The following is a 15,719-nucleotide window of genomic DNA, read 5'->3' on the forward strand; positions in this document are numbered from 1 at the left end:
GTGACACCTGTCACTCAGCGTGGGGGCGTGTCTCACTGTAACCAATCATAGGCGCCGGTGGGCGGGGAAAGCAGGGAATACCAGATTGTTTAATGGGCGGCCGGCTTTTTCAAAACAGTAAAAGCCGCCGGAGCAGTGTGAATGCCGTGCAGCGCCGGGGATCGGGGATCGGTGAGTATATGAGAGAGGGGGATAGACTGACATGGACAGAGAGAGAGGGACAGAGATAGTGACGGACTGACAGAGATTAGTGAATGACAGACATTGTGAGGCGCTTCAGAACGCAGCTTTTCAGCTGCGCTCTGAAGCGGACCTTTTTTAAGCTGCGGTGCAGAGCGCACACCTGCGCACATAGCATCAGACAACAAAATCGTATGAGGGATGTCACACGTTTCAATTGACTAGTTTCGTACTACTAAACGTCCAATGTATGAGGAATAAACGACGTGTATGCGATCACCGTATTTTCGTTCAATATCGATCGCATGTAGGTTTCACACGCAAATACATCACGAACGATGCCGGATGTGCGTCACTTACAACTTGACCCCGACGACGGATTGAAAGATTTATTGAAGTGTGTAAAGCAGGCTTAAAGCCTGCTTTACACACTTCAATAGATCTTTCAATCCGTCGTCGGGGTCAAGTTGTAAGTGACGCACATCCGGCATCGTTCGTGACGTATTTGCGTGTGAAACCTACATGCGATCAAGATTGAACGAAAATACGGTGATCGCATACACGTCGTTTATTCCTCATACATTGGACGTTTGGTAGTACGAAACTAGTGAATTGTAACGTGTGACATCCCTCATACGATTTTGGTGTCTGATGCTATGTGCGCAGGTGTGCGCTCTGCACCGCAGCTTAAAAAAGGTCTGCTTCAGAGCGCAGCTGAAAAGCTGCGTTCTGAAGCGCCTCACAATGTCTGTCAATCACTAATCTCTGTCAGTCCGTCACTATCTCTGTCCCTCTCTCTGTACATGTCAGTCTATCCTTCTTACCCCCTCTCTCATACTCACCGATCCCCGATCCCCGGCGCTGCACGGCATTCACACTGCTGCGGTGGCTTTTACTGTTTTGAAAAAGCCGGCCGCCCATTAAACAATCTCCTATTCCCTGCTTTCCCCGCCCACCGGCGCCTATGATTGGTTACAGTGAAACACGCCCCCACGCTGAGTGACAGGTGTCACACTGCAACGAATCACAGCAGCCGGTGGGCGTGTCTATACTGTGTAGTGAAATAAATAATTAAATAATTTAAAAAAACGGCGTGCGGTCCCCCCTAATTTTAAAACCAGCCAGATAAAGCCATACGGCTGAAGGCTGGTATTCTCAGGATGGGGAGACAGTAAAAGCCGCCGGAGCAGTGTGAACGCCGTGCAGCGCCGGGGATCGGGGATCGGTGAGTATGAGAGAGGGCTGCTCACTTCAGTTACTCAGGAGATTAGCGGTCACCGGTGAATCCTTCACAGGTGACCGCTAATCAGGGCGCGACACAGACAGAGCCACAGCATGAAAATGAAGTCGGGTGAGGTTCACCCGAGTTCATTCTGACAGTGCGGCTCTGTCTGTGTCTGCTGTCATCTGCCATTCACCGCTGCTACATGGCTGTCTGTGTCTGCTGTCAGCGGCCATGTAGCAGAGCTGAATGGCAGATGACATAGTAAAAACGCATCCCTACACATTACACACGCTTGGCAAGTAAATAAATTAAAAAAAAAAAAGGTGGCCAATGCATACGTCACAGAACACATGATCTAAAGGATCGCACACAAAATTGATCAATTTAACATAGACTACTACCGCACGTGTGACAGCAAATGAACGACCTACGTGCAATCTCATTAGATCGCATATGCGACCTGGGCGTGTCACATCGCATACGAGATCGCATACCTAATTGTAAGGTGTAAAGCTGGCTTAAGAGCAAAAAAAAGCTAAGTCAGAGAAAACTTAATTACCCCTATTAAAACATTAAACTTTATGATAATTTACTTGAAAAAGGCTACCCCAATTAAGAATATGAATGCAAAAATTATATATATAGTAGTCACCCAAACAGGATCAATTGAGATCCCATGAAAAAGTACACAGCACAAAAGAGTTCCCAAAAGCAGATTCGGGAGGGGTGTATATACACATATGGTATGAGCAGGGTAGCAGAAAATAAAATAACCCTAATATAGCCCTATACAGTGGCTTGTGTCCTGCCTGATACCGGAGGTAAAGTATCATTATCAATAAAGTTTAATGTTTTAATAAAGGTACCGTATTTTTCGCTTTATAAGACGCACTTTTGTTCCCCCAAATTTTGGGGGAAAGTAGGGGGTGCGTCTTATAAACCGAATATACGGGGGGGTGTACATATATATATATATATATATATATATAATATAATATATACTGCAGTGTCTGTTCTTGAGCGGTGCTGGGGGCAGATGACAGCTGCGGGCGGCAGCGTTAGATCTCCTGCTCCCGCTCATATAGTATGCACAGCCGCTGTCCAGCAGTGTGGTGCTGAAACTGCATCACGCTGAGGGACTGGGGCAGCGGGGCATATTATATCTGCCTGTGCCCTCCTTTGATCGCACATGATCCCCCCTGTGTTAGATATGGCCCCCGTTCTGCTGCCCATAGTAAAATAAAAAAAGCTTTACTCCCCTCCTCCAGCGCTGATCTCCGGTCTCCTGCTGCTGTTGTCTGTGATAAGGAACGCAGAGATGATATCACTCTGCCGTGCCGATCACATGACCGGCAGCAAGAACCAGGAAGTGTAGGAGGGAGGACTCGGAGCTCAACTGCGAGGAGGGAGACACAGGAATTACAGCGCTGAGAAGGTAAGGAAAGAGTGTTTTATTTTATTATGGGCAGCAGCATGGAGGGCATATCTAAGGCTACTTTCACATTGCATTTTTCCCTATGTCCACAGGTCCTGTTGGGGCATCCGTCCGAACCGCCCCTCCCCCACTCTGCAAAGTGTGCTCCGGATGCATGCGCCCGACAGGGCCATTCACTGTTATGGAGCGCACTGCGTTAGCGTGTGCTCTGTTTTGTGCCATTTTTTGCACATATACGTTTCTGCAGACGGACACCCGAACATAGAGCAGAGTGGGGGAGGGGCGGTCCGGACGGATGCCCCGACGGGACCTGTGGACGTAGGGAAAAATGCAATGTGAAAGGGGCCTAACACAGGGGAGATGTGCCATCTATAATGGCCATGAGTAGCATACATGGGGGCCATATCTAACACAGGGTAGATGTGCCATCTATAGTGGCCATGGGCAGCACACATGGGGGCCATATCTAACAGGGGAGGTGTGCCATCTATAAGGGCCATGGGCAGCACAGGGGGGCGTGTCCCAGCACAAGGGGGCTATATTCAATATAAGGGGGCCATATCCAGATTAAGGGGGGCTAATTTTAGGATGGGGGGCTATGAGGGACATATACCCTATATGATTTGTTAGACGCACACTGGCATTATAAGATGGACCCCATTTAACATTAAAAAAAAATAAATTCTCTTTTCCTTCACCAAATTTGGGGGTGTGTCTTATAAAGCGAAAAATACGGTAATTTTATTTTCTCTGACTTAACGTTTTACATGTACCCATGTATATAAAACCTAGAATCTCTAATAAAAAAAAAGCATACAAACCCGAGCGTTATAATATATAGCTATGCTGATATTGAAAAGCATCTACCAGGATTTCTGTTGACCTATATATGTTATCAAATATATTCCTGCATGCCAGATTGTCATATTCAGGACATAAACTAGTTAATGCACTCTGTTTTGGATTAGTATTTCGGTCCTTGAATTTGCGGTGGTCGTTTGCTAGGTTTTTTTTATTTTTAGATTGATTTATTAAAACTAATAGAGGTTTTTTTCACCAGTTTCTGCATGATACCCTGGCTAAATCATGATTAAAGCGCTAAAGATCTTAAAGCACAACACCAGCGTATTTTTTGTTTTTATTTTTTAGCTGGAGTGGTGCTTTAGATCTAAGTCCCCTGCACCTAGTGTTATACTCACCCTCCGGTGTAGTGCCCCTGAGAACCTCAGGGCACTACAGGGAACTAAATCCTCTTGGGGATGCAGGACCTACCCCCTGGGACCTGGAGTACCAGTGCCTTTTCCACCAAAACAAAATCTAAATCCTAATTCTCCTCTCCACACTGGGCATACAGGGTTAACCATGTAAGGGAATGGTCGCCATGGGAACGAGTCCCTGTGTATAGCCAGCCTGGTGGGAGGGGTCAGTCAGTCAGAGAGTAGTCGAGAGTTGGGAGCTCACAGGAGAGGTGTGCGAACATGCCTGAGCAGGGTCCATGTAACGGTGAGCCCGGGGGCACAGGAGAGAGGTCGCCAGGACGGGTACCGAGATACTGCTGGGATCGGAGCACGCACAGGGCACAGGGCCCTAGGTCAAGCGAAAGTTTTAGACTGTTTGGCAAATACTTGCCCAGTTAGGACACCGTCACGGACTTCACCGAACCAAATAATCTGGGGGCATCAGCAGTAAACAAGGATTGGGGTTCGGACACTTACCTCCTCGCACGATTTGCTTCAAGTTTGGCTGTTCGAGTAACCGTTCGATAACGGTTTGATCACCAAAAGCGAAGCTAGTTACTAGCTGGCTTTTCGCTGTAATAATGTCAGTCACTGTTAATAATGATATTATCAAAAGTCAGCGTATAGTGTGCGGGGGGGGGGCGAGGTTTAGATCAGTGCTGTTGAGTGCTGAAAGAATGGAGATCGCCATTTTTTTTTTCCCTAACAGCGCGTATAGTGGGGCGAGCCAGGCTGTCAGCCAATCACAGAGACACACACAGCAAAGTGGATATTTGCCAGAGAAGCAAGGGCATGTGTCATAGGCTGTGCATGTCACATGTCCTTGCCCTATAAGACCCGGACATTTTCCCCTTCCCCGCCATTATCTCTCTGCTGCGGGTGTGTGACTGTGGCGCCCTGGACTAGCCAGGTCATCACAGATACTACAACACACACCCCCACCCCAAGACAGGCACATCAGCCAGACACAAAATCCTTGTTGCCTCCCTCCAGGGGCTGATGTCCACACCAGGTGGGGTGGAGCCAGGCGGTTGGCCCCACCCACTGAGGAGTTCACAGTCCTGGAGGTGGTAAAAGGAATGCAGTTCAGTTAGGGAAGTGCAAGGGAGAGGAGTGAAGTAGGAGTGGAGGAGTAAACTGACCGCGTCCGGGTCTGTGGCCCGGGCACTAAGAGCAAGGTTGGCAGACGGTGGTGGCCGTCTGCAGGAGAGGCAGATCAACGCAGAACCGTAGGACCGGGGTCGGGCGGTGGCCCGCCGGTACCGACCCGGGGAGCGAAGTGAAGCCAGCACACACCGGCAGAGCCTGCGGACCCCGACCAGGCTTGGAGTCGCCGTTAAGAGGTCAAATCTGTCAGTGACCGGAACCCCAGGGGTTTCCTAGCATCCAAGACCCGATAGAAGGCAACCGTCCGACCAGTAGAAGGAAATACAGCTACCGCCACAGCTAGAGTTCCAAGGGCCAGAGCCTGCGGGCAAAAGGGCTCCTCCGGCACATATACACGCTGGGGAGTGGGTTACCATTGGGAAGCCATCGGGACCGAACATACACAAAGGTGCAGGGAAAGGCAGCCACCACCAACCGTCCGGGAGAAACCACAGCAGCCGGCTGCGGGACCCGTCCATCCAGCCATTTGGTTTACCAGAGACTTTGCGTACATTTGTGGCTGAGTGAGTACAACCGTGCCATCTGGCACCGCGCTGCACAGTCCAGGCGACCCTGCACCTTGCCAGCCCTGCCTCCCCGTAACCTCACCGGGCCCCGGGACCACCAACCCCTACCCACGGAGGGGGAAAAACAACATCCCAGCTGCTCCCTACCATCGCTCCCAGGATCCCCGTCACCAGCAGCGGTGGTGCCCAACCTCACCACAACCTGTGGATGGCGTCACGGACTAAAATCCCCCAAACCAACCACCCCTTTCACTCACGGGCGAGGAGCGCTGCTCGAGTCCCCGGATCCGGCCCACCGCTTGAGCCACCGAGCCGCCATCACAGCAGCGTCGGACCCGAACGTTAGCGAGCGCAGCGCAGTGGCGTCCTCCCCGAGTGCGACATGACAGTCACCTCTCCCGCTGCTGCTGCTGATGTGTGCACTATTGATTTATACAGTGCAATCTACACATCGGTTTAGGGATTAGGGACTACTTGTAATTTCAGCCCTTTTCAGGGCTACATTACAGCTGTTCATAGCCATTTTTGCTAGGAAGGTCTGTGCCAGCGCTGTGCAAGGGTTTATCACAGCATCTGTCTAAATCAGCTCAGGCAATTCCTTAGGGCATAGTTTCACTGTCAGGGATAGAAAGTCAGGGTTCCTCTGCTGACAAGAAAGCTATACCATCTGTGCATTGTACACCACCTGTCCATTTTTGCTACGCAATTTTAATTGCAAAAAGTGCTGCCAGTTTTAGGGCCATAGTTTCATTGTCAGGGATATTACATGAGGGTTCCCCTGCTGACAATTTTGCTATACCACCTCTGCATTGTACACCACCTGTCCATTTTTGCTACGCAATTTAAATTGCAAAACGTTCTGCCAGTTTTAGGGCCATAGTTTCATTGTCTGTGATAGTCAGTGTTGGTTTTTCAGCTATCAATATGTCAATAAAGCTAGACCACCACTGCAATCTACACCAGCTCTCCATTTTTGCTACGACATTGTAAGTGTTAAATTTGTTCACAAAAAAAATGAGTGGCAAAAGGACAGATGCTGGTGAAAAGGGGAACAGGCGTGTTGGAAAGGGAAAAAAAGTTTGAGTCCGTGGGGTAGGTGGTAAATCAACAGTAACATCTGCTGAAGAAAGGCCATCTTCCAGCAAAAGTAAGATGTCTACTACTTTCCGTGGACAATCTGATGTGATCCCTTTTTTACGGAACCGACCAACTCGACCAAAGGTAGATGATGCACAAAAAATGCACATGCTTGAATGGATCTCAAGTGCTCCATCAAGTGGCCTCTCCTCCACCTCAACTTCAACATCCCAAAGACTCCAGTCCTGTGAGTTGTCACCCCAATCGCACTTGCTTTCTAACAGCTCTCAAGTCTCCACCCGCCCTGCAGAGTATGGGGTAACAGAGATGGTTGAGTCACACTATAGCCTGGGAATCAGGTCTGCTCCAAAGCTACAGTGAGTCCAGACCAGGAAATGATCTGCAGTGATGGCCAGAAGCTTTGTGAGTCAGATTCAGGCCCTGATGAAGAAGTTTCTGAGCATAATGTAGACCCTCATTCCCAAACTGTAACTCCTCTTGGTGGAGACAATGAGGAACATGCTGATGACGATGAGACTCAGATACCTGATTGGAATGACAACTTAACTATTCGGTCAGGGCAGGAAGAGGTTAGCTCTGAGGACGAGGGGAGTGCAAACACACAGGGTGATGATGAGGTTGTAGATACCACTTACTGTCAACCCAGAGTCAGGCACTCGATGAGGTCAATAGAGGCGGTGGAGGAAGATGCGACTGACGACGAGGTTAGCTTGCGCCTTCCTGGACATAGACAGAGTACTGGAAGCACGTCAACAACTGCATCCTCAGCCACAACGCTGCCTCTGAGCACAAGTCGGGGTGGCTCTGCAGGTTGCATGGGCTCTAAGCCTTGTCTAGCCTGGTCCTTTTTTGACATCGCAAAGGATCTCCCAACTCATGTCATCTGTAAGATTTGTCGCCAATCTCTAAGTAGAGGCCAAAAACTCACTAGTTTGACTACTTCGTCCATGAACCGTCACATGGATATGAAGCATAAGTCCCAGTGGGAAGCTCACTGTGCTACAATGTGGCCTAGCAGAGCGGGCCAACCACCGTCTGCCACTTCAAGTGCATCCGCGTGCTCTTCATCCTCTATGACTGTGGGGACAGCAGTCACACATGCTTTGCGACGCAGACCTTCCACCTCTTTAAGCGCAACAGGCAGTGTGATTGGCAGGTTGTCAGTTGTTTTGGAAGTGGAAACAGCTGCTGGTGCTGAGCTCTCTCAGACATCGAGAGCACCAACTTTGGATGAAGGCAACATTATGTCTCCGCCTGCACTTTCCTCACAGACCAGCAGTTTTCCAGGGACACCCTACTCAACGTCACCTCAGCACAGCAGCCAGCCCTCGGTCCCTCAGATGTGGACAAATAAAAGGCCATTTCCTCCTAGCCATGACAAAGCTAAGAGGTTGACTTTCACCCTCTGCAAGCTGTTGGCTACAGAAATGCTGCCCTTCCACCTGGTGGACATAGAGGATTTTAGAGACCTTATGTCCGTCGCAGTGCCCCAGTACCAGATGCCCAATCGCCACTACTTCTCCAAGAAAGGTGTGCCTGCGCCACACCAGCATGTCGCACACAACATCACCGCTTCCTTGAGAAACTCTGTGTGTGAAAGGGTGCATTTCACCACCGATACTTGGACCAGTAAGCATGGACAGGGGCGTTACATGTCGATGACTGGGCACTGGGTAACTATGGTGATAGATGGAGAAGGGTCTGCTGTACAAGTCTTGCCGTCCCTATGAGTTGTGCGTCAATCCTTAGTATGTAGAAGTTCCTCCACTGCTTCTGCCTCCTCAAAGTCGTCTCAGTCCTCCACCTCTGCCCAAAGCCTGTCTGGTCGGGCCACCTGCGTTGTAATTGCGCACAAGGAATCCCGCACACCTCCTTACTATGCTGGCAGCAGAGCTCAACGGCATCAGGCGGTCTTTACGTTGAAATGTCTGGGAAATAAGAGTCACACAGCTGACCAGTTGTGGTCAGCTCTGGAGACCGAGTTTCATAAATGGTTGTCTCCACTCAACCTGCATCCAGGGAAGCCCGTGTGCGACAATGCAGCAAACCTGGGTGCGGCCCTTCACCGGGGCAAGGTGACACACGTGCCTTGTATGGCTCACGTGTTGAACCTTGTTGTCCAGCAATTTTTAACCCACGATCCCGGCCTAGATGGGCTTCTGCAGAGGGCACGGTCACTATCTGCTCGCTTCCGCCGTTCAAACGGCGCAGCTGACCGACTTGCATCGCTACAGAAGTCTTTCGGCCTGCTGGTTCATCGCCTGAAATGCGATGTGTTGACACACTGGAATTCGACTCTCCACATGTTGCAGCGACAGTGGCAGCACCGCAGAGCCCTGGTGCAATACATTATGACATATAGCCTGGCCGAACGAGATGCAGAGGTGGGGCAGATCACGCTGATGGAGTGGTCTCAGATCAAGGACCTATGCACCCTTCTGCACAGTTTCGACATGGCGACAAAGATGTTTAGCGCTGACAATGCCATTATCAGCATGACAATTCCAGTCATTTACATGCTGGAGCACACTCTAAACAGTATTCGGAGTCAGGTGGTGGGACAAGAGGAAGGGGAGGAAGTACAGGAGGATTCATATTCGGAAGGGATACCAAGATCTACAAGGTCCAGACGTTCAGCATCACCAAGGCGGCAGGCATGGGACGGTGGGGGAGAGGGATTAACAAGGGCGCATGGTAGCAGCCAAACTGTTGAGAAAGGTGCAGAAGCCCAGGAAGAAATGGAGGACGAACTGACAATGAGCATGGAAGACTCAGCAGATGAGAGAGACCTTGATCAAATTTCGGCAGTTCGAGGTTGGGGTGAAATGCCAGAGGAAGGAAGCACGGTTATTACCTCGCCGACACAAACACAGCAAGGACTTGGTCCGCATGGATGCGTAAGACACATGAGCGCCTTCTTGCTGCACTACCTACAACATGACCCTCGGATTATCCGAATTAGAAGTAATGCTGACTACTGGGTTGCCACACTCTTAGGGGCAGATGCGATGTCGAAGGGGTCATGACGAAAGTGACGTACTTCCAGCGTCGCACTCGACATCGTAGTGTGTAAATCCTAGATGATACGATTAACGAGCGCAAAATCATCGTAATCGTATCATCGGTGTAGTGTCTGGGAATTCCATAATTACGCGACTGCGACAGGTACGATGTTGTTCCTTGTTCCTGCGGCAGCACACATCGCTGTGTGTGAAGCCGCAGGAGCGAGGAACATCTCCTACCTGTGTCCTGCAGCTCACGCCGGCTATGCGGAAGGACAGAGGTGGGCGGGATGTTTACGTCTCGCTCATCTCCGCCCCTCCGCTTCTATTGGCCGCCTGCCATGTGACATCGCTATGACGCCGCATGACCCGCCCCCTTAATAAGAAGGCGGGTCGCCGGCCAGATCGACGTCGCAAGGCAGGTGAGTCCATGTGAAGCTGCCGTAGCGATAATGTTCGGTACGGCTGCTATCACAAGATATTGCTGCTGCGACGGGGCGGGGACTATCGTGCTCGGCATCACAAGCATCGGCTTGCGATGTCGTTGTGTGCAAAGTGCCCCTTAGATCCCCGGTACCGAAATAATTCCAGCCATAGAAAGGGACACACGTATGCAGGAGTATCAGCAGAAGCTGTTATGCAATCTTAGCTCGGCTTTTCCACTAAACACCAGTGGTGCACAGAGTGAATCTCACAGTTGTAACTTGCCAACCATGGGACTGTCGCGTCATCATCAGTCAAACTGTACCAGCATTACTTACAGCAAGATGGGCTGCAGTGTGTACATCGCCCTGGCCAAAAACTAGTACTCTAGCAGGATACAGCTAAACCCCCACTAAAGTGGAAGCATGACAGGTGCAGGAGGGGCGAATCACACACACACCTCCATGGAATGGAGTAGGGCAATTGCTAGATGATAAAACTGCACACTAGTGGCTGGCATAGAACACTGTTCCCATATGCAGATAACACAGTCACAAACCCGCAGCCTATTAGGTGACACCCATACTATTAGATCAGGCGGGCTGCCAAGCCGTACCCCACCTGTGTATCATGCACGGACAGACACTCTACAGTGCAAGGCGCAACAGAAAGGGGCCTGGCTGTATCCTGTCCAAAAAAAAAAAAAATATGAGGTTTTTGTTGGTATTTATGGCCATAAAAACGTAAGCCTACAACCCACGTCATGGAACCTCATGCTTGTAGGTCCCTACACTAAATATAAACATAGCAACAAAGAGAGGAAAATATCCTCCAAATATCCTCTTTTTGTTACTAGTTTTTGGCCGGGGCGATGTACACACTGCAGCCCATCTTGCTGTAAGTAATACTTAATTTTTGGAGGATATTTTCCTCTTTTTGTTGCTATGTTTATAATCAGTCAAACTGTACCAGCAACAGCGTATCTGGTGGTAACAGCAATTTTATGGAATCGTTTCATGATTTTTTTAGACCATCCTTTGCAAGGCCACAAGAGACAAGAAGTCTGACACATAGTCAACGGCTGGAGAGGATGATACAGGAGTATCTCCAAGTGAATATAGATGCCATGACTCTGCAACTGGAGCCTTGCTCATTTTGGGCTTTCAATCTGGAAAAATGGCCTAAGCTCGCCACTTACACCTTGGAGATCTTGTCGTGTCCCGCAGCCAGCGTTCTCTCGGAAAGTGTCTGCAGTGCTGCTGGGTGTGTGCTGACAGATAAGCACACGTGTCTGTCCAGTGACAATGTGGACAGACTAACGTTCATCAAGATGAACAAGTCATGGATCCGCAAGGACTTTTCTACCCCTGTGTCATCCTGGGGAGAGTAAAGGCTTGTGGATTTGGATTGTGCTTCATGCAAATCAACATGTCAAGTTTGCAACTGGGGGACAAGTGATGCCACTTAAGTGGTGTCTGTGGCCCAATTTTTGGAAAAAAGGGAGACTCTGGTTGGAGTCCCCTTGCTGTGTTTTAAATGATTTTAGAAGGGCATGACATGCCTATATCTGTGTCTCCTCCTCCTTTTACTCGTGCAGCTCTTTTGTTTTCGCATGAGTATATGTACTTGTCAATTTCTATGTGTTTGTTTGTGTTTATCTCCCATTGATTTCAATGGGGTCTGAAGGTGTTCATCGAACGTTCGGAGAACGGTCACTGAACTGAGCCGCCGTTCAATGAACCGAACCGAACTTGAACACAAGGGGGGGTGCTCAACACTAGTCCACACTGCCCGCCATACAGAGAAGGAGACTGTACCCCAAAAGGGACAGTCAGGGTTCACAAACGCTCCACGCTATGGGTACTCAATCTACAGAGAGTGCCGGGGACAGAGCAACCTGGGTCACTACATTGGCACTGGTCCTCCTGGGACCTGAACCAGCAACCCCTGGGTCCAAAGTGAGTAGAGACTGTTAAAGACAATCTGGTGTGGTCTCCATTATTGCCCCACTACAACTCCCAGGCACAGCCCTACCTGCGGAGGGCCTACCATTACAGCTGCCACTACCACCAGCCCTGGGAGTACCCACATTGAGCAGCGGCGGTTCTCCATCATTAACCACAACCCGCAGATGGCATCACATGACAAAAACTCTTATCTCCCCTGTAAATACCTCCCCATTAAGAAAAGGGGCCCAGAGCACGGGACCGGGCAACGGCAACCAGAGTGACATTCCCATTTGTTACCGCCCGGTACCGAGTACCCCCTTCTCTGGGTGTTGCAACTCCCCTTTTTATGGCATCACGAAGAGGATACGAACAAGGCCCGTTTAACATGGGTGACGTGTGCCTTAAGAACTGTATTTAATGGACTGTTTGTGTAAAGACTGTCGCCATCTTGAATGCTGAAAAATTTGCTGTGCCATCACTGTGGCCAAAAGAGCGCGAAAAGCCAACCCTGCCCCCTGGGAGTGGTAAAATGCAAAAGTGAAACTGGCTGCAAGAGGCAGGAAGGGGGCCGGCAGAATGCACCCTGGTATGTGGAAGCGACACCAGTCCTGAAACACTGAATCTGCAGATCAGCATAAAACAAGATGTTTGTTCCTCCAGCCCACTGAACCTTGTCCTGGCTTGCTGGAAGTTTCTCTGTCCGTGTTGTCTCCTCCTCCTTTTCCACTTCCTCTACCTCCTTCTCATCTGGTCAGTGTAACACCTGCACAAGCAACTTCAGCACAGCCAAGCGGAAATGACAGCAGGCTGTTCTGAAACTCATTTCTTTTGGGACAAAATCCCACACCACGCAGGAGCTGTGGACGAGGATGGAACACCAGACAGATGAGTGGTTGGTGCCACTGCAACTCAAGCCTGGCATTGTGGTGTATGATTACAGGCAAAATCTTCTAGCAGCTCTGGGCCTAGCCAGTTTGATGCACATCCATTGCCTTGGCGCATTTTCAGAATTTGGTGGTTCAGAGGTTCCTGAGAAATTACCACGAGATGTCAGAGCTGCTGCAGAAAGTGCTTGCCATCTGTGTACACTTTCGGCTTTCTCACCTTGCTGCTCCTTGCCTGTCTGCGCTGAAGCGTCAATTCTGCCTTTCCGCTTACCTCCTCATATGCGATGTTCCCATAAGGTGGAACTCCACTTCGCATATGCAGCAGCAGGCGATAGTGGAGTTTCAATGGTAGCATACATGGGTGAGTTGCTCCACAGAACAATACCACTTCACACCAATATATCGGGTGGCGCTAATTCGAATACTCCATGAACATGGTCAGTGATGATGATGCCATCATAAGCATAATAATATCACTTCTATGCCTCCTTGAAAAAGTGCTTCAGGCAATGATGAATGAGGTGGTTGCACAGGAGGATGTGGAGATAAAGATCATTAGAGTGTTTATCAGGCCACTCATCCGCACATGGATCGGAGGCAGGGTTCCTGTACCAACAGCGGTCAGTTACACAACAGGCCAGTCAGAGGACCATTTTGGAGGAGTACGTGGGTGGAACTGTGTTCACAGCATGGTGGCACCTAAATCAACTCACGCACATCATTGAAGCATGGCTGTATGATACACAGGACACAAACGATACACCTCACTCACAGAGGACAGCTTGTAGTTGCCTCTGGGCAGCCAGGCACACATGAGCCAATACATGATGCACTGCCAGCGAACGACTGCCAAGTTGCTTGGATTGCTATCAGTGCTGATTACTGGGTGGCCACCCTGCTGTATCCCTGCTAGAAGTTCAATGTACCATTCTTACGTCCCTTACTATCACTGGAGCGTGATTGGACAATGCGTGAATACAAGTGCACGCTGGTAGATGCACTACTGACGGCATTCCCACCTGACAGAGAGGGCTCATTGGAAGCACAAGGCAGAAGAGAAGGAAGAAGTTGACAATGCAGCTGGGGCACTGGCACTACCATGGAACGGAGGAATAGCCTTATCAAAATGTGGAAAAACTTCTTCAGCACGCCACAACATCCAGATCGCCAATTTGATTTGGTCCATATCAGCAGGTGGCAGCTTTTCAACAACATGGAGGAAGAGAATGTGTCCTCCCATCTCCATGTACTAAGTCATGTGTCTGCGCCATTTACCTACTGGGTCTCCAAATTTTACACATGGCATTCACTTGCCCTGCAGCAAGTGTACTCTTGGAACATGTGTTTAGAATGGCAGGTAGTGTGATCACAGACAGGCGCACCCACCCATCCACAGCCAATGTGGGCAGCCATGGTTTGTTTTCTTGATTTGCCCTTCCCTATGTTTTGGGGTCTCCTCCTCCACTTGGACCTCTGGTTCAGGGTTAAAGATTTTTTTATTCTGTTAATTTAAACAGGTTCTGTGTGCTCTGTGGGGGAACTCTGTCAATAGACTCCCTGACTGCACTCTTAAAATGTTGGCTGTGTGGAGAACTCTGAAAACAGGCTCTGTGGTGGCACTCTTAATATGTTGGCTCCATAGAGAACTCTGAAAACAGGCTCTATGGTTGCACTCTTAAAATTGAAATTCTGTGGGGGAACTTTAACAACAGTCTCTGTGAGGCCACTCTTAAAATTTTGGCTTTTTGGTGGAACTCTGACAACAGTCTTTGTGGGGGCACTCTAAAAAATGTTTGCTCTGTGGGGAACACTTTATACAGGCTCTGTTGCTCCACTCTTAAAGTGTTAGCTCTGTTTGCAACTCTGAAAACAGACTCTGTGGCGGCACTCTTGAAATGTTGGCTCTGTGGGGGAACTCTGACAAAAGTTTCTATGGGGGCACTTTTACAATTTTTATTTTATTCATTTACCTCCTATTTAACCATGACTGCTATGTTGAGAGAACCCCTTAAAGTAATTTCCTTATCCACATTTGTTTGCAGGGTAATTGTACTGCCTATTTGCAGTCCCCTAACACTTACTGTGACTATTTTACAGCCCAAAGGTTCAGGCCCCCATTTACCTCTATGGGGTTCAGGATCCAAGTTCTGGTAACAAACCGAACCTTTAACTATAGTTTGGCCAAACCTTGCAAATCTGAACATCAGTGGGTCCACTCATCCCTAATTATGGTGTCATATGTGTTGCGGGAATAACTTTTACTGGGTAAAAAGTTAATTGATGTGAGGTTGGAAGGAATTTTTCCCTAATATGGGGCAATTAGCATATGCCTCAAGGGGTTTTTACCTTACTCTGGATCAACATGTTTGGCTAAAGGTTGAATTCGATAGACTTGTGCCTTATTTCAATCTGAAAAATATGAAATTTATACATTTTCAAATACCATGTTGCTTTTCCGTATTTTTTCTTTTCTAGAAATAGATGAAAAAACGAGGCAGGTGGCTAAATCTGGCAGAGGGCAACAGCCACATAAGGGGTTAATGGTACATACAAGCAACCCTACCTGAACAACTGAAGCCTCAATAACCACTGTTCCCCAAAGACTGTAC

The sequence above is a fragment of the Anomaloglossus baeobatrachus genome, chromosome 6, assembly GCF_048569485.1.
Source record: "Anomaloglossus baeobatrachus isolate aAnoBae1 chromosome 6, aAnoBae1.hap1, whole genome shotgun sequence".
NCBI lineage: Eukaryota > Metazoa > Chordata > Amphibia > Anura > Aromobatidae > Anomaloglossus > Anomaloglossus baeobatrachus.